The sequence below is a fragment of the Hermetia illucens genome, chromosome 1 (genome assembly GCF_905115235.1).
Source record: "Hermetia illucens chromosome 1, iHerIll2.2.curated.20191125, whole genome shotgun sequence".
NCBI classification, from domain to species: domain Eukaryota; kingdom Metazoa; phylum Arthropoda; class Insecta; order Diptera; family Stratiomyidae; genus Hermetia; species Hermetia illucens.
In genome coordinates, this window is record NC_051849.1 from 178406286 (window position 1) to 178427001 (window position 20716).

Sequence of the window (20716 nt, forward strand, 5' to 3'; positions counted from 1 at the left end):
CCAACTGCCGTTCGGCAGTGGAGAACTAAGTTGTTGCCCAGATGACAGACATTTTGAAGAGCTCGCTTGGCAATACTGACGAACATGGAGCCGCTTAAAAATGACCTTTTCTCTGTTGGGAATCGGAAACAGACCGACGAGCATAAGGAACTGAACGACAATTGGGTGAATATTTGCATGCCCCTCGCCGTCACAAAGAGATTAGGTAAAATTATCTTGGAACATATAAAAAACACCTTGAAAGCTTAATTGGCAGAGTGTAGGCTGGTTTCCGCTCTAAAACCTCCTGCACCGATCATATTTACCCTTACTTAAACCTTAATTGTGAAGAACAATGATTTCAGATATATTATACTATTGGGAAAATCTTTCAGCTAACTAACACGAATGGTAGGACATTTGCGAAAATCTAATCAGGAAGTCAAAATCAACAAGGAAATCTTAATGGCTCATCATACGAAGGTGAACTAATATTGACCATTTTTTCTTCTATCTGTTATGTCTTTCCATTTTCCAACGTTTCAGGACTATTGTTACCATAGTTCCAGGGAGCTCAACCGCGGGGGAAGCATTTTCACTAATTTTATTCCTAAATTCCATAGCAAATCTAGCAATGCTCATGAGCTATTGAAATCAGCCGACGGGAAGCTTCTAAACTTGTCCAGTAACAAGTACTGCTCTCCCCATCTATAACACCCTGTTTCCAAAATGAAACAACAGCTAATACTTAGCTTTTCAAATTCCTTCCTGTGTCCCGACCAAATAAGCGGAAGCGACTCACATACTATCAACAACCGAGACAGGCTCCTTTTTTAATTAAGGAAACTTTCCGCCCATTTGTTCGCAACCAAACTGGGAACTCCTGTATCCTAGGTGGTTGGTTGGTGGTTGGTCTGCTTGTAGATTAATTCGGAGACACGTTTAACTTAATTACTGTTTACCGTAGCCTGTTGGACAATTAAAATTATTTTCCAGCCCAAAACTGGGTAGAATAGGTCCCCATTAACTTGGAATCTAATGTCCCATAAGAACTTCACGCGAACCATTGTAATTTTTATCAGGCGGTAAAATGCTAACAAGCTGAAATGGTGTTCATCTTTTGCCGCAACATAACTAGAAAATTATCGTGGAATTAAACAAAGAATTAATTGGTTGATCTTTAGCTTTTGGGCAGCAGTTGTAAATAAATTAACGCAGGAATTTATGAAGGATAAGAAAGGATGTTGTTTAGCCGCGTAATAAAGAAGGAAGATTTAGTGAGTTACGGGAGCTAGACAAAACCGGGAGGAATAAATTTGTTCGGATGATGACTCTTTTATGGGGGATAATATGATATTTTGAACAGGTGAAAGACTTAAATGAAAAGTTTTAATTTAAGAAGAAATGGCGTGGGAATTTGATTCAGAATAAACTTTTATGGCAACAGAGTCTAATTTTGAAATTCCAGCTTCTCTCTGTGAGCCAGCTTGCTTATAATAAACATGTATGTACCTGGTTACCAGCGGTTTTTAATGGGGTCACCCCTTGTGAAGGCCGTTTTTTGGCTTTTTTTAGAAATTTTGAAGAACTGGATAAAAGTGCAAATACGAATTTTTCACCAGAGATTTATTAATATCTTGAACGTGCATAGTAATCCAGCACGATCACATAGTTCGTTAGTAAAATATACAACAATTTATATACCCATCTCCAAAAAAATGTGTTTTTCTGCTGCCACGCTAGATGGCGCTGAGATCATCTTAGAGAAAAAAGTGAACGGCATTTTAACGTACAGACTTAACTACAGTCCGCAAACTGACAGGTGGCAACCGATTTTCAACATGCGGTTTCGAGAAAACGCATTTAAAAAGTAGAATGCAATTTTTAGCCATAAAACCTTATTATTATTCTGCTAAGGGATAGTCGCACCGCGTCCTTGAAGAACCATTGTGCCCCTTTTACTGGTTATAGTGTACCTGTTGATCATAGTATCTCAAGCAGGCCTGTAACCGTTAGGAACTTTAGTATGTTCCCCACTTCCAGAAGTTTCAGCTTTGCATCTGGTATTAAGTGTTCTCCCAGATGTATCGATCTACTTTGCACAAGTGCCGGACACTGTCCCAGGATGTGCATAGAGGTTTTGTCCTCCTCCTCACAGAACCTGCAGGCAGTATCCGTAGATATCCCTAGCTTCCTCAGGTGATAGTTGAGCCGACAATGACCAGTGAGAATTCCCACTATGATTCGGAGGTTCTTTTTGGTGAGGTTTAAGCAATCCTTTGTACGCATGGGTTCGTATCCCCCAATAAGCACCCTGGACTGCTCCATCCCTGGTAGGCCCGCCCAATATAGTTCCCTCAACTGTTTCTCTTCGTTTCTTAGATTCATTGCCATGAAACCGTTTCCGATTCCACAGAAGGGTTCTGGCCCGTGTAAAGGAATCCGTGCTCCCTTCTTGGCTAGTTCATCCGCTGCCTCATTGCCTACCAACCTAAAGCCTTAACTGACCATTAATCTGCTATACCTAGTCCATAAACCTTAGCTTTTTTGAAGAAACACATGTACGGCCTTGGCTTTAATTTATGCCCTGTTAGGAAAGTCATTCGAACGTCATTCGGACCAATAAATACGAGCTTTATTACGGCGATCGACATAAATCTAGCATCTAACTTATCACGTGTTTACCACTATAATTTCCGAACGACTCCGAATATAAAACAATTACTTTGTCCATATTCTTCACTATATCTAGATACAATTGATGCATCGTCATGCGCTAATAGACAGTGTTTGTTTATTTAGGGTGAAAACCGTATTTACATATGTCGTTGGTTTGTATGTGCATAGGTGTATCTTGGCGTTTGGCAAAATATGAGGGAGTATTTTGTATTCTTAGCTATGTACGAATGGAAAATCCATCCATAGAGAGTTTCTCACATAAGATGAACACAAAACTTTTATACCCGAAGCGCCCGGCTTCCGGTATCCCGACTTGTGCATGTCTTGACAGGTGGAACCGCTAATCAACTAGACCATGTGTCATCGAACGGATTAGGTAAAGATCGGAGGGTGCGAAATCTGGTAAACATTGGGCATGGAATAGGACTTCCCATTTGAACGTTTGCATCTAGGATGTAGCGGCAAGATGAGGCCGAGCGTTATTATGTTGTAGAATCATTTTTTCGAGCCTGTGTTTGAATTGTGGCTGTTCTTCACGCAGTACTCGGCTCAGTCGCATCAATTCAGTCGATACCTTTCACCAATGATGGTTTAGTTCGGATTCAACAGTTCATAATAAATAATACCGGCCTGATACTGCCAAATACCAGTGAAACCTTCGCAGCTTGGACATTCGGCCAAGGTTGCGACATAAAAGCATGACTGGGCAGTTCCCATGAAATTCTTTTTGAAATTGTTGAAATGAATCCATTTTCAATCATCCGTTACGATGCGATGAAAACAGACCTTTCCTTTTTTGCCGCGGTAGCAGTTATTCACAGGTGAAAAGAACGACACTCAACATCCTTGGCTTGAAATCATAAGGAATGCAAGTTTCTTCTTCTTCTTTCATCAACTCATATAATTGAACGCAAATCGCCACATGGCCCATATTCGATCTGGAGGAAAATTGCCTGGTGGTCGCTATGAGTATAATGCTTACTGACAAACCGTGCCATTCTCCTTCCCAATGTGGTACTGACATATGTCAGATCGACTATTGAGCCCGATCCTGTCCCACGAAAAGTGGAAACATTATCCGTATTTACAAGCACTGAGTCTAGCTCCGCGAAAGCCTCGAGTAGGATACGGCCCCTGGTGTTCGTAGTACGACCACCCCAATCCACGGCCCACGCGTTCAAATCACCCACTATGATCTTGGGGTTTGGACTTCTTGCATCCAAGACTAGCATAACTAGCATTTTTTCAAATTCTGCTACCGTCGCGCTTAGTGGAGCATAGCAACTACATATGTAGATGTCAGCTATTTTTGCCTTCACGAGTTCGACTTCTGGAAACTCCATCACTTCTTGAATAACCTGATTTCCACAAGCCCATATTGCCACCTTACCAGTTACATTTGTAGTCCAGGCATCGCTCTTATTATTGCGGTAAGGCTCACTGATTATGGCAGCTTCGATTCTCTTCGAATAGATGGTCTGCGAAAGAAGGTCTTGCGCTGCCTCGCAGTGGTTGAGGTTAATTTGTATCAACCTCATTTCTTTACTGCATCCAAGGCTCTCTCAAATACTGAGCATATGCTGCTACCTGCAATGTGCTGACAGTCGACGTTCTTTTTCAGGTTCAGGTTCAGCCTTGCACTCCCTGAACATATGACCTTCTCCCCCACATTTTCTACATCTTTTTAGTCTGTCATTGTTACCGGTGCATTTCGCCGCTATGTGGCTAAATTCCAGGCATCTAAAGCAGCGCTTCAGGGACAGCCGCTCCTTGAATATATTTTTACTTTATCAGCCGCCAACAGTTTGAACGCTGCTTCAGCTGGTAAGCTTACAGTTGCCGTTTGCGTGCCTCCATATGCCTTCCTCACTGCTCTGATTGTGGAATTTTGCAAACCAAGTGATTCGAATTGCTTTTCTAAGGCTCCCGGATGTCCTCCTTGGTCGTGATTTTATCAATGTCCTTACATTGTATAACAATCCCCTGCTTTCTGGCCTGTACTTATACCTCTTCTCCTAAGGACTTCTCCACCTTGCCGAGGAAATTTTCAACCGTTTTGCCCTGAAAATTCTTTAGCTACAGCATTAAATCTACTTTTTGGGAGCGTCTGATTCCAATTTCTCCAAGGTCCATTAGCTCATGATCGGATTTGACCTTCCTGAGGATATCGGCATAAGTTATATCACCTTTTTCCGAGAATATAATTAATTCGAGATGTAATTTTCTTTTGTGTGTCGCATTTTTCTTTCTACCAACCTTGATTCATGCTTCCTTAGTTATTTGTTGGGGCTTTACCTCCCTTGGGTGGATTGAAGCCGTCGGCGCAGATTCCACGATTTTGGTAACTTTGTTTGCCTTCCCCTTTGCCGGTGAGAGGCCTTTTTGTCTTTTCGCGTCCTGCGAGGATCCGAAGGAATCGTTCGCTCCCTCTCTAGTCCTCCTGTCAAGCTTAACGCCCTTTGCATCCTTTGCATCTTGAGGTGGTGTCACTTGTGTTGCGTGGGTAACGCTTGATTTCTTCGAGGCATTTTTTCGGCACTATTGTACAGTACCTGAATGGTTCGGACCATGTTTTGGATGGCCTGGTGCACATTGTGTTTGTCCATTATGAATTCAGATGGCTCTGTTATTTTTCCTCCGAGTAGGGCAATCGATGATTGGTTCGTATTCTGGCATTGCTTTTCTGCATGGTTTTCTCACTGGGAACTTCCGTATTTATTAGCCTCCCGGAAGTTTCTCTGAGTTCTTTCCATCATCAACGTTGATTTCGTAGGAGATCGTAGGATCATCGAGCTTCTCCTAAATGGATCAAATATTCAGTCCCGCGACATGTTCCGACCAGGTGTAGTTACCCCACTATGGGTTACTGAATGACCCGTTTGTGGGGTATATTTTCGCGTTTTTTTAATCAGGTGTTCTCGGGAGTGATGTCCTCCTTTTAAATGCCTCTTTCTGCAGGCTACTTGTAGTATTCGATTCAACGGTGGCCAAGTAATAATTCACCGACGCACTGCAGTCGACGGATATCGACGGCCGGAGGCCCGCTTTCCCACTTCTAATAGCCGCCAGTGCTGGGGTTTCGAGTCCCTGCACTGTAAACTTTTCTCTCCTATCTTCTTCCATATTAGTTTCTTGTTCTGCGTGTCCTTCCCATAGCCATTTCTGTCCACGGGTGGGTGTTTTTCTTCTACCTGCCCGACCTGCGCATAAACATGCACATACACGCACGGCTCCAAATGCGTACAAGTGCATGTTCCAACGCATCCGCCGAGCATTCCCTTATTCACAAGAAAGCACGCGCCTGATGGGAGATCTGGCAACTCGCACAGGTCTACCTGTCACTCCCGATTTATTCGGAAACAGGTAGACGAACTGTCACGATAATTGATCAGACCGTGTGGCCTGTAGTTTGCTTTACATACACTAAGTGACGCCATTTTGTGTTGAGTTTAAGGGCTTAGGGCGCAAAGTTTATTTTTCACGGAATGTGGCCATGTGGGTTATCAAGTGAAAGCGTTTAATTAGTACTTTTCGAAACTGGTCTCATATTTGATATCGGAGTGGGGCCTCTAAATATGACCCTCGAAAAGTGTAACAGATCTCATTCTCAGAACCTACAACAGAAAAATCTGAAAAAAAATAGCAGTGGTGAATCTAAAGGAAATTTAGGCATCAAAATACATCCCGTTCCGATATCTGCACAAATAAAGTTAATAATAGTATATTTACTTATATTTATACTTTAGAAATTTAGCCCGAAACCACCCTTAAGTTCATGCTAGAACTAAAAGACTTGCATAAGGGATAACATAAGGCATAACTTCGGGAAGTTTGAAGAAAATCTAACTTTGATTAACAAAGTTATAGACGGTGAAACTTTTACATTTTGTGTGAATTTCGTGCATTTTTTGACGTCTTTATAGCATATCAATTCACAACAAAGTGAGCCCACGTCAATGGAGGTCGCAGGGAAACATTTAATTTTAGTTTTTTTATCATTTATATATCAATAACTCCAGACAGACATATGTATGTATTTATATTTATATGTAAATGAAGTTTTGAGGTAGTGCCTAATTCAGATATATATATTTGTACATTGAACAAGCGGTATTCAATATGTGTACTTTATATGTACATGCACAAAGTAAATGGGAAATATCTTTACGATCAATTTATATACATGCATATATAAGTATAGTATTGGGTAATAGGCAATGTTTGTTTGTTTAGGATGAGTAGAATATCTACGTCAGAAATATGTGCGTATATCTTGTATTTTGTAAAAAGTATGAAGGAATATTTTGAACACTGTAGAAAGTTTCTTACATAAGATGAACACAAAACCTTTATATTCGAACTGCCAGCTCCCGGTATTCTGACTTGTTTATCAGGCAGTCAAGACTGGAGCCAAAGATACTTAGATTTGGACAAACAATGTGTTACTAAAAAAACTAAAAGCTTGGTACCATCAGAAGAAAATATCCTTCCTATCTTTCATACAAAGTTAGGGTTTATGAAATCGTTTGTCAAATCTCTCCCAAAAAAACGGAAAACGTGTCCAATACTTGGTTAACAAGTTCCCAGGTCTTCCGCAGGTGAAATTGAAGGGAGGTATATTTGTAGGGTCAGATATCAAAGAAATGGCAGATTTTCAGAGGGAAGGAAAGGATGGATTAAATTTAAGGATGTTGTTGTGTTAAAATAAATTTGTTTAAAAGAATGCTAAAGCCTTTTCAGGACTTTGTTGTCCTACGAGTCTAAAGGCCCTTCTTCTTCTTTCTTTTTAGTCTTTGTTCCGCCTGCAAGCGGAGCTGGAATCGTCGTGGTCGGTTGAGCCATTTTGCTCTATTAAAGGTCGGGTTTGGATGCAATTGCGAGGCTTTTAAATCCGCATCCAGCGTTAACTTCAAATCCACATCCAGCGTATCAGGCCACCGTTGTTTCTCCCGGTCTTCGGCCGTTTACCATCGATTTCGCAGTATAAACGGCAATGAACGATGTGTACCCTGTGTGAATGTGAATAACAAAAACAAAGAGGAGTGCTGTGTCGGCGCCTTCTTTATGAACCCCCGCCACATGTCGAACTTTACTTTTCGGATCGTGGTAATGTAATTTAACCGAGTTTCTTGTGGCAACGTTTTCTCTAGATCCAGAAATGCAATGTAAAAAGGACGATGCTTCTCACGGTGTTCCTCCATGAGTACGTGCTACGCGCTACGTGTATTGCGTCAGTAGTTCCATAGTTCTTGACACACCGCCTTGATTCACGATTATTTCAACGATTTCGCAAATACGGTTGTCAAATCTTCATGGTATGGAACAGCAACCGAGCCGAGCGGTAATTTGAAAATTCTGTTAGATTAACTTTTTTTCCATATTGGAACTGTGGTATTTTCTTACCAGTCAGATGGTGTTCTACCTTCCTCAATAACCCGATTGAAGAATGCACTGAACCACCGTGTTGGGTCCCAGCTCTTCGCTTTCCAGGGCTTTAATGCGATGTCACCATTTATTGTTGCTTTCCCCGATTTCATTTATTTTATTGCTTTCTCGACTTCAGTGGCGCTGGCAAGTAGAATTGGTCCAAGTGTCGGTAGCGCTTGTGGAAGTAGAGGACGAACAAATTCTTTCATTGTAGTTTTCTCGAAATATTCCCTCCATCTATCCGTCACGGCTTGTCGGTCGGTAAGCAAAGTACCATTCTTGTCATTAATGCGAGAGAAGTATGCGTTGATGATGCCTTTTGATAAGTCGTTACAGATTTCTCCCGCCATCCCGAGTATCCAGTTTATCGTAAAGATCTTTGTAATGATCAACTCGGGTGGCAGCGATTGCTTCCTTTGCTTCCAAGTTGGTATTCTTATAATTTTGTCAATGGGCAGTGCTTTATTTTCGAGAAATTTGTGGTAGAGGCGTAGCTTTTCTTGATTCGTCCATGTTTGCAATGACCGGTATTTCTTCTTTCTTTTCACGAAATCGGAACCATTTATTACGCGAAGGGCCAGTGCATTCCTCACGCTGTTTTATTGGTGACAATTGAATTGGAATTGCAGGACGGCAGAGTCGATTTGCGTTTTACTGTTCCCACTAAAGAATGTAACACGATGAAACAATCGTTAGATGAACCACCGTACAAGGTCGTAGGTCTCCGCCAAATCAACTATATGCTCGCCTCCCTCTATGCGCATTCCAAACTGCTTTCTCGAATAGCACGTGTTGCCGTCTGTTTTTCCACCCACGTGATCAATTGGGTCGCCTGCAGTGATGATAAACCATCAGCAGGCACATTACAAGTCTTTGCATAGGGAAGTTGCCAGTTTTTCGACATCAGGTAAACTTATCTATGGTGCGTATGCATTGAAGAAGTTAATAGAGTGATCAGCACATATAACGGTAAGCTTCATCAGTCCATCATCAAATCGTTCGACTTCTTTAATGGTATCACGGAAACCACAATATCAGCACCGTATTGAGTGTGTGGGCTACCAAAATAGAGAAGTTTATTACTATTTTTAGCACGTTCGCGTTCCATGTCTCAGCTTTTGGCGCCACACCATCGGGTTTCTTGTAGAACGCAGATACCAATGTGCTTTTTCCCAAGGACTCTAGCAAGTTCCTAGGTTTTTCCATTTAGGGTGCCAATATTTAGCGTGCAGATAATTTGCTCGGACTAATTTATTTAGGTTCTGACTCCGTCTATGTGTCAAGAGAATTTGCCCATTTCTCGACAGCACCGGGTCCTATCCTGCCACGTCGTTTGGGCGGACGGCTTAGAATGTTCCCCAGGCTTATGATTCAACACGATCATCGATCATTTTGTTTCAACGGCATTGGATGCATTTGCTTGGTCAGCCTGTCGTGGGATCTGCCACCAAGAGAAATCAGGTAACATATCACATTGGAATAACTCCAACTATACTTTATTTATTTTCTTTGCCTGATCTCATCATTTTATTTTTGTTTTACTACGAATAGTATATACAAAGTAATTTGCTTCAAACCCTTCCCTCTTTACATGGGCTTGGAATCAGCATGCTATGCAAATAACTAGGCGGAGTTTGAGTCTAAATGCACATCTCCAATCTTACCTGTACTATTCTCCTGATAATTTAGGAACTGTGCAACGTTTCCATCGGGATATCAAGGAGATGGAAGGAAGATGTCAAGAAAATTAGATCACAGCAGTAGTGACATATTACTAGTGGATGCTACCGAGGGCTATTCCAGATGTTATTCATAAGCGAAAATGGAACAAAAGGGCCCTCACTGAAGATATAACAATGTTAAGTAAGACCACAAGCTTATTTTAATTAAAAAATAATATTTAAAATAATTAGCATATTTGTATATGCGCTACTTGCATGATCCCATTCTGTTACTGGGAAGCATAGGAGCGCCCATTTACTTCTGTGCTATTGTGGAGGAATTAGATCAACTGGTTGCGGCCTTGGTGGAGCATGTTGTGCATTCATCACTTTTACTCACCTCAAGTGATATCGCTGCCATTGCAGTTTCTTTGTTTTTGCGTTGGAGTATGCCCCATGCTTCATAAATCCAAGTTTGCCAGTATTGATTTAGTTTAGTCAGTTTAGTTTACTGGGGGAGTCGCAGCTTCGAGCACTCAGGCCATTGTACTATCCCCGTAAATCGCCTGTTCAATGGCTTCCTGCCTACGGTGTTCGCAGGCTTTAGCGAATCTGAGAACATTCTCCATAGGCAGAGAGTGTGCAAATTCTTCATTGAAGAAAACCTTGCCAAGGTGTCTTCTTCTGAGATCTGAGGTTGCCGGGTAGCTGCATAAAAAGTGCAGGGCCGTCCCCTCCTCCTCCTCCTCACATTGGCTGCACATAGCCGAAACCACTACCCCAATCTTTTCCATATGGTAGTTTAAGGAGCAGTGTCTCGTTAAAAGCTCTGCTTGGGTTTTCCTGTCTCACTTCTTAAAGGACAACAAAAATGCCACTTTAGTGGCCCTAGACTCTTTCACAAGGATTTTCACCTGCCGGCAAGAGTCCCAGTTTCTCCACTCGGGTGTGTGAATCCTTGCAATTTCACCCTTCAGAGTAGACTTGACAGTAGATGGTCGGATTCCAAGAGCTGGTTCTGGCCCCACCATTGTGGATCCAGACCCTCGGCGAGCCAGTCTGTCAGCCTGCTCATTACCGGCGATGTTAGAGTGCCCCAGCACCCACATCAGGAATGCTTCGTTCAGTCAACCCCCAACACGAATCAACAGATTCGAATGGTGCAACCCCTCCATTTTTGTAGCAGACATTATTCTGCTGCCAATGAAATGGCGTATATCTCCGGCTGGAATATGCTCTTCATTAATACTTAGGCAACTAAGTCTCTGAATCTGCGTTAACAAATTCTTGCTGTTAGCAAAGTTCAGTCTTGGCCACCAGAAGATGGGTTTTATTATGGATGTATTTATCCAGTATATCCGTTTGGGTGAAAGTCCCCAGGTCTTATCTATCGCATTCCTATAGTACCAGAGCAATCTGCAGGATATCTGATACTATTCCTGGATATGGTGCTTCCACGTTAACTTCGAGTCGAAATACACTCCTAAGTACTTGACTGTTTGTACCAGCTAGATTTCCGCCCCTGCCAAGGTGGGTAGCGTATAGCTGCTCCACCTGACGTTCCTAGGAAACATAACTAGTCCAGTTTTCCAGGCGTTCACCGTGAGTCCATTCCGGAGGCACCAACAGTGGATTTCATGCAGAGTTGCATTCAAGCGGCCACATACTGTGTCCGCAAACTTGCCGGTAATCATTACGGCTAGGTCGTTTGCAAATGCTTGTGCGAAGACTTTTTTGCCCTTGAGGAGCCACAGAAGGGTATCCATTACGAAGAGCCATAACAGTGGAGAGAGAACCCCTCCCTATGGGTAGCCCCTGAGACATCCTGCTTCAATTGACTTCTCCGACCGATATGTGGATTTTTCTCCACTCTAGCATGTGAAGGATCCAACTGATTAGCCGCGGTTCGATTCTATGCTGTCTTGAAACATCACAAATTGCCGCGAATGAGGCATAATTGAAGGCGTATTCTTTTTCTGACATCGCCTTTTCAGTTTTTGCCGTAAGTTCATGGAGTGCTGTCTCCGTGGATTTGCCTTTCTGGTAGGCGTGTTGCCTTGGTGAAGTGGCCACTTAGGAATGTGTGTATCCCTTATGAACCGGTATACTAGTCTTTCTAGTCCTTTTAGCAGAAAGGACGTTAGACTGATCGGTCGGAAACTTTTTGCGTCTGTGTAGGTGGGTTTCCCTGGTTTGGGAATGAATAAAACCTCCACATCACGCCATTTAATTGGAATATAAGCGTGTGCTAGGCATGCCTGATATATATTCCGAATATGTAGACCCAGGGAATCCATTTCCAGTATTACTAGCGTAGGAATGATGCCATCCGGACCTGCAGACTTGTATCTATGGAACGAGTTAAATGCCCATTTTACTCGCTCCAGTGATACTACTTTGCATGCCAGATTCCAGTCTCGTTGAGGGCTGTATGCACCTGTCAGCCCCGAGAATAGATTTTGGATGCTGCCTGGGAAGTGCACTTCAAATGAATGGTTTGCCGTTTCAGTATTGATTTAAGCACTAACACGCTTGAAGAACTAGATCCAAACCAGATTGTTGCACCGTAAATTTTTATTATCATGAAGAATTAATTAGCCAAAGATAACTGATAAGAATTATACATATCTACCATGAGTATTTTCTTTTCCTGCAAGCCTTTCTTTCTACCGAAAACATTGCAAATCAATGAAGACACCAATCATCATAGCAAAATAAGAAAATTCCTTTCAGGATCATTGAGAAGTCAGCCATGGCCATATTTATAATCCTAGCTTCATACTACTAATTTAATTATATGTAGGAACTTCCTCCCTCACTTCACATCACTGGGATCAAGCAAATCCCTAATAATTATCTCTTCATGAACTCATACCCACTTCTTCAATTTCCAAGTTTCCACTCGACAACTATCGCACATTTCATCCTTCGTAGAACTTCACCTACAATCGACGATATAACGAGATCATCATTAGATATTATCCTTCATCCTAATGATAAAACCCTCCCTCATTTCCGCTTTTACTCATCATAAAGTCAACCCCCCCCCCTCTGTTCCCTTTTCTTCCGATCCAAACAGGTGTTGACGTAGTAACGATTGAAAGAAGGAACACGAGAGCACTTGTAAAAGACAAAGTGAAAATTCTATATTGCTAACAAGGACCCGACCTAGCCTTGGGGGTAAAATACGAAATTTCAAAAAGCTCGGCAAAGGAGAGATAAAATGCAAGGATATGAATATAATAGCGTTGCATAGAATATAACTGCTTGTTAAATTTAATTGAATAGGATGCCTGCGAGGCATTGATGGCAAGAAAGAGTTCTATTGAAAAGTAGTAAATTTCCAAGAAATATTCAATCCTGAACAGTAACATTATTCTTTGTGCATAATGGAAATTGTGCTGCAGGAGCAGGAAAACAGAATGTACAGGGCAATTTGTCAGTGTGTATACCAAAGAGTTCAGGTGATATACGAGTATAATAGTATTTGCGACCATCGAACCAGGAAATATGTAATAAAGTAATACCGACTTCCCAAGAAAAGGAAAATGGCGGAATAAATAGTAAATTGAAGAGCTGGCTTAGAATTTTGGAAAATAATACGCAATCATTATAAAATCTATTAGAACAGAGGTATAGTTACATGTTGGCAAATAAATGGATTTACTTCTCAGAATTATTTGTGACTTGTTTTCAGCGTGCTTTCCCAAATGGCCTGCAGAAATCTCAGTTTTAACCGAACTGGTTCAATTGCAATTGGCCTGCTCCGTCTTTCGTTTTGACAGCCTAATATAGTTAAAAAGACTTTTGTGAATTTGAGGCTATGATTCTCACGATTTTATGCTTTATATATACGTTTGATTCTCATGAGCTACATTCCATCAATGTTTCAAATTCTTGCTCATTATGACTTCTTCTCTTCTCTTTTCATCTAAATTACAGCGCATAAATTTCTTGTACAGTTAAGTCCTTGGGGTTTTAACGTAGGTACCTGTCGTGGAGACTTAATCCTACGGTCTTCTTAAGACACGGATTGATTTTGGGAACACAATCAGAGCCCCGCTGTGACAAGCAACAACGGTACCAGTTTATGCAAATACATGGCATAGCATTCATACTGGTGGATGCAAGACCTACCTAAATCTCTACCGAACTAAGGAGTACTGCACCCGTGTTGAAACGCAACACCACGCCGGGGCTCGAAGCCACTTTAGATGAGTCCCCGTGCAGACTCGGGTCTGATCGCCCTGATTAAGCCTTGGAGCATTCACCTATTGCATCACTGCCGGCAAGCCAATGCCATACAGCGTTTCCCGGTGCCACCACGTGGAGGTTCTCCTCGGCCCCTTGGTTTTGGTTCAGCCGGCAGGGTTGCCGCCCCGCCTTTCTCCCCGCCACCTCAGAGCACCCCTTTCTTGAACATACTTTGCAGGGCTTTACTGCTCAGTTTTCCGAGATTAGTTTCCTCTTTCTTCCATTCAAGTGGCCAAAAGAATGTTTACTTGTCGTGTCATCGGGAAAGGTTTCCTCACCCAAGATTCTAACCAGGACTAATAGACAGAAATTTGGAAGGCAAGTTATCATCGATAGATGACGCCTTTTGATGCTGATTTCACTGAAAGTTTCCAAAATCTGCAAAGTTCTCGCTCGTTCTATCTTTTTATATTATATGCTCGTATAAAGTGTCTTCAGACCACCCTTATTATTTCTGGGCAACCTCTCTTATATTATTATTCGATTGCTCATAGAAAAAGTGCTATCCCTCTGTGTTGAAGTCACGGTCAGTGCTGCACAATTAAGATTAACCTCATTCTCTCTCCCCCACAGACACCACCTTGTCGTGGTGGGGGAACCTGTGGTAGTTTACACTATACACTAAAGGTGTCCAAAAGCATATGAAGATGAAAGCAACTCTCTAGGTGCTAAGGAGAGATCATGGCCGGGCGCGGAACTTAGAGGCCTCACCAGATTCATATCCCCCATGGAGAAATCTATGGAAGACATTCTCTCGACTTCAGTGGAAAATCTGCAACCATTGTCTACGGAGCAGTCAGCAAGTAAGAATATTTCAGTAACTCCCCTAATCAGAGGAACTGGAAACATGACTACCTGTTGCCTAACTCTTCCAAAAAACGGGAGACGAAAGTTCGGCAGAAGTAAACTTCAACCGCGGAGGGAATTACAAGCTTGCCTATTCAGGGCCCCCTTTCGCCTCTACCAGTAAAAGCGGAAGAAAGGGAAAATGGTGATCTCGACCCAACTGTTCTAATTCCAGTATGTGGAAACATATCCACGTAGCCCGGGCACCGTGAACCGACGAGGGGTCGCAGCCGACAACAACGGAATACATCGCGAAAGAAGGCGAAGTTTCTTGGGAATGTTGTCGTGGGCGTTGGTACACCACCAAATGTGGCGATATGCAGATACATCAGACGCAAGAAAGGGGAACTTTTGGCGGAAGATAGCGATAAGTTGGTAACCCCGGTGAGATCCACGATGGACACAACATATTTTTCAGCTAGCGTAGGTTTCCATATTACAATAGACTTATATCTACAAATATAAATGGTAATCAAATTAACGTGCAGCATGCTATAGCCTCTTCTAATTTACTTGCAGCAAAGCTGGCAAAGTTGCAGGACCATCCTTATACATTTCTGGGCTTTGATGGGAGATCTTTGAGACCGACAGCCTGCGTCCTGATGTCAAAATTGTTAGAGGCAACCACGTTGAGACAATTCTGCTTCCAGTATCTTTTTGCGGTTAACTTACAATACCAGGTTAATGGCAAGAGGAGAATCGTTATAGTCCCCTCTTCTTACTTACTTTATGACTTCTTGTGTCTTCTGCCGACGCAAGAACTAAGGGATTTGGTAGTGTATACAGAATCAGTTGGCCTTGAACTCTTAACACATTACGATGTGAATGCTCACTATATTTGGCGAGAAGTTGTTTGACGGGGCTTGTTCTATTTCTCGAGGTGAAACTGGTGAGGGGTGGTGGTGGTGAAACCGAGAACTGCAAAGACTCAGGAAACCAACCCGACGACCTCTAAATCGTGCTTGCGAAAGCAATAAGACTGAAAACAGATTACAGTTCCGGAACTCACTGCGTGAATATATGAAGTTCGCTAAAAGTTCGAAGCGAGACTCCTTTCGAACATACTTTAAAGAACTGGAAGGAGAAAGGGAGACGGCCAAGTTGGACTCTCTCAGGAAACCGGATGGAACTTTTCCGAACTCCAGAGTTGAGTCTACACAGACTCTCTTTGGAATACACCATCTGGGACCAGGTTTCTGCAAACCCTTCAACACGAAGAACAGGAATTGAGACACTGCGAGAGCGGTTGCTACCAATGAATAGGAGAAAGTTGCTACACAATCTTTTGAACTCTTCAAAGCACCTGGCATCGATGATGTATATCGAGCAAAGCTAAGAGAGAGAATAGAGCACTTAAAGCAACTTCTTGGAAATATTTTTCGAAGATGTCTTGGGTCATGGGTAACGTGCCTTTCTTTTGGTAGAAGGTCTTCATACCTAAGCCTGGGAAAGATGAGTATTCAAATCGAAAGAACTTCAGACAAATCTGCTTTACTTCATTTTCGCAAAATACCTGGAAAGACTGGTTGAATGTCACATTCGGGGGAAGCGCCACTAAATGAAGCCAACATGCTTAGTAACGCGGAAAGTTTTGTAAGTATGTTCTCCATTCCTTGGTTTGCAAAATAGAGGACGGAACTCTGAAAGGCGAGAACATGAAGGGGGTGTTTATGGACATTAAAAGAGCATTTGAATGTGCGTTATTGCAATATCCCTGTGATGCCGCCAGAAAGTAAGGGGTTGATGAAACTTTAATTAAGTGGATCTATGTTATGCTAATGCAGAGATTTCGATGTGCCGAGGTGAGTGGTTATTGATACTTAACAACGGAAGTGACGAAAGGGAGGTGTGCTAACGCCACAACTGCGGAATATGTTGATCAATTTGCTACTGTGGGAACTGCAAAATAAGCCAACACACGCCCAAACTAATGCGGTTGGCGTGGCTGTGATGGTTGTTCGTCGAGATTTCCGAAGGTGTGTAGAAATAGACCACGCGCTGTTGATGTAATTGGTAGTTGGTGGCGCTAGCACGGACTTTCAGTAAATGCAAATAAAACTACAATGGCATTTTTTACAAAAAGAGGAAACTTAATAGTCTCTGCCTTCCAGAGATGAGGAGTACACTCCTCCCAGAAGAAATGAAATATATGGCGGTTATACTAGACAAGAAGCTTCTTTGGAACAAACATATAGACGTAAAGATGAAACCAGCTCTAACACCTTTTGGGCTGTGCAGACGGACCTTTGCCTCGACAAAGTAACCTATGTCTCTGGTAGTAATGTGGATATATGTTCTTCTCATTAGACGGAATCGAAAGAGTTTTCGCGGTAAACTAGCCACACTGCACTGTAATACTGGTGCCATGAGCACGACATTCAGTGCAGCTGTAAATGTGTTACTCAATTGGATTTGTTTAATCAGAGCACTGAAATAAAAGCAGACTAATTCGATTAGATCTATGGAAAAACCGTTGGGGGGGGGGGGCACACAGAGCATTGAAAGGGTTATTGGTGGAAGTCCATCTAGTTTTCGCAATGCCTTCTTATTCTCGGATCTTCATTTATCTGTTTGGTAGAAGATATGAAGTCATCCTAGGGGCGGCAACCTGGAGGTCGTAAAGCATTCCTTTGATCACTTTAACAATCGTTCAGGAATCGTTTGAACTCTATTTCTAAATTCAATACCGTGCAATTACTCTGGATATCCGGTCATTGTGGTGGAAAGGGAAATGATATCTCGGATGCTTTAGCAAAAGAGGGTTCACTTTCTCCCATACCTTGACCGGAAACAACAGATGGAGTATCCGTAGTATTGGCTTATGCTGCTATCAAAACTGGGAACAAGCTTCCCATAATGGCAGGTAGCAGATCCTTAATGCTGCTAAACACAACAAACTTTTTCTGTCAGAACCCAACAAATATACAGCAAAGTTTATCCTACAGCAGGAAGACTAGCGAAAGTATTATGAACATTCTGACAGGTCATAATTCACAAGTTGGGCATATATTCATAATAAAAATTATCCAAGATGATAGGTGTTCAGCCTGTAATGAAAAGGGGCGATCCATGAAATATTTTCTATTTGAGTACCTCCACTAAGGACGTATCAGGCATGTTTGATGCTGATGTACTCCAACTGCAGCGGGTAGCAACGCATCTACTAACGAAAATCCTGTGATACATAAAGATTCCGGGATATTCCGTTAGACGGACAGACAGACTAAAGTCTCCCCCCCCCCCTCATACACACGCACATAGCATAATAGGTTCGGAATTGCTGCACGTCGGTACCGTGATCGATGCTCATGGCAAGCGGGCCAGCCAGAAAACCAAAGCTGATGTTATCGACAGCAAACTATCAGAACCCCGCCTTCTTATCTTTGACCCTGCCTCGTGTTCCAATTTTTTTATCGGCACTGACATGGACGTCTCTGATGTTCCTCGGAAGCAAGAAAATCCTAAGTATCAATCAACGTCATTTCAAATGCATGTTGCTAATGATGATACATCATTAAAACATACGGCCAGTAAGCTCTGACAGTCGACTTAGGACTACTTAAGTACTACGTTTTACTAGTAAATATGAGGACTCTTTGCTTAATTGACCCTGACAAAAGGAATTTTGAATGCTGTCAACTATTCAGTGTCGAATAAGTTTCTAACTAAGCACTACTCAACGCCCTCAATGCAGCTTGACTATCGCTACAGATTGCTATGCGCCTGCCCTTCAACCGCTCGTCAATCAGCCAGGTTCCTTAAGGTTCCCAAAAGAAAAACCCACTTATTGTTTTTATTCGCTGCTCCAGAACCCTTTTCCGCCTTTGAGCCATCGGTGTAGAAGACGTCAGTATATCCTGACACGCATTCTTCTGGTTCGTCCCCGTTTTTTCTCCGTTTCAAGATAACATCATATTTTCTACCAAACAGATGTATGGGGATCTGAGAATCGGAAGGCATTGCGAAAACTAGATTCAGTTCTCGCAATGACTCTTCCAATGCTTTGTGTCCCCCACATCCATTGTTTTCCCAATTCTAATGGAATTCGTCTATGAGCTACTCTCATTGCAGTGCTCTGAATAAACAAATCCAAGGGTTGCAAATTGAGTAATGCATTCAGAGCTTTATCGGATGTGGTGCTCATGGCACCGGTGATACCCAGACACACAGTTCTTTGCAGTGTGGCTAGTTTACAGCGAAAACCTTTCTGTTTCGCCTTAACCCACCACACTACAGATGCATAAGCGAACATCGGCCTAATGATAGCAACATACCTGAGGTCCAAGTGCCCATGGCGAAGCAAAGGTCCACCTACACAGCCCATAAGCTGTGAGAGCTCGTTTCATCTTTACCTCTATATCTTTGTTCCAAAGAAACTTTTTGTCTAGGATAACTCCCAGATATTTCACTTCATCTCTAGGAGGCAAAGACCATTCAGTTTCCTCCTTTTTGTAAATAATACTATTGTGGTTTTATTTGGATTTACTGAAAGTCCATGCCTGAGACGCCAATCAAATCAACGCACGTTGTATATTTCTACACACCATTCCGAGATCTCATCCGCATAAGCTTGAACGTGTGTTGGCAGATTTTCAGTTCGCATAGTAGTGAGTTGATCAGCATACTCTACAGAAGTGGCGACAGCACACCTCCGTGGGGGCAGCCTATCGTCGCTTCCGTTGTTAAGTAGCGATCAACGCCCACTTCAGCACACAACAATCTCTGTGTTAGCATAGCATAGATCCACTTTGTTAAAGTTTCGTCACCACCATGCTCTCTGGCGGAATCACAGACCTTCCGGAAGGGCGCACAGTCAAAGGCCCCTTCAATGTCCACGAACACCCCCATCGCGTACTCATCATTCAGAGTTGCATCCTCTATCTTTGAAACCAAAGAATAAAGTGCAGACTCCCAGGGCTTTCCACGTTGGTAAGCATTTTGATTTTCATTTAGGGGGTGCGAATTTAGCGCCTTCTTGCGAATGTGACGCTCAACCAGTCTCTCCAAACATTTCAGCGAGAATGATGTTAGGCTGATTTACCTGAAGTTCTTTTGGATTAGAATAGTCATCTTTCCCAGGCTTAGGTATTAAGACTACCTTCACCTTCTGCCAAGAGGAAGGCACGTAGCCCAGAGCAAGACATCCTCGAAAAATATTTCTTGGAGGCTGCTCTAAGTGCTCTATACCCTCCTTTATCATCGCTGGGTAGATGCCACCCATATTAGGTGCTTTGAAGTGTTCTAATGATAGTATAGCAGCTCTCGCTTTTTCATTGGTAATAACCGCTCTCGCAGTGTCCCAATTACCCTTGAAACACCTTCTTGTTGAAGGATTTGCAGAAACCGCCAATTCTCTTCTTCCCACTTCTGAGACTGTTCTCCCGGGTGGTGTACTTCCATGAGAGTCTGGTGTTTGTGAAAGTACCGTCCGGTTTTCTAAGAGAGTCCTACTTGGCCGACTCATCCTTATTAAGGACTCTGCACAACCTGGAAGTCTCCCGTTCACCTTCCAGTTCCTCACAGTACGCTCTAAAACAATCTCGTTTAGAACGTTTTACGAGCTCAGCTTTGTCGCCAAAAAGTTCATTGAACTTCCTCCAATCCGTTTTCCTAGAATTCCGTCTTTGTATTATAGGCTATACTGCAGGTTAATTTGACTAACTTTTATGTTTGTAGACATACGCGTAGTCTAATATGAAAACGGCCGCTAACTGAAAAGTCTACTGCGATCAGAGGGGATCTCATCGGGGTTATCGTCGAAAGTTCACTTGGCGGCGTAGCAACGCCCAAGTCAAAAAAACTTCGCCTTCTTTCGCAGTGCCTTCCGTTGCCGTCGGCTGGGAGCCATCTCCGGTTCGTGGTGTCCAGGC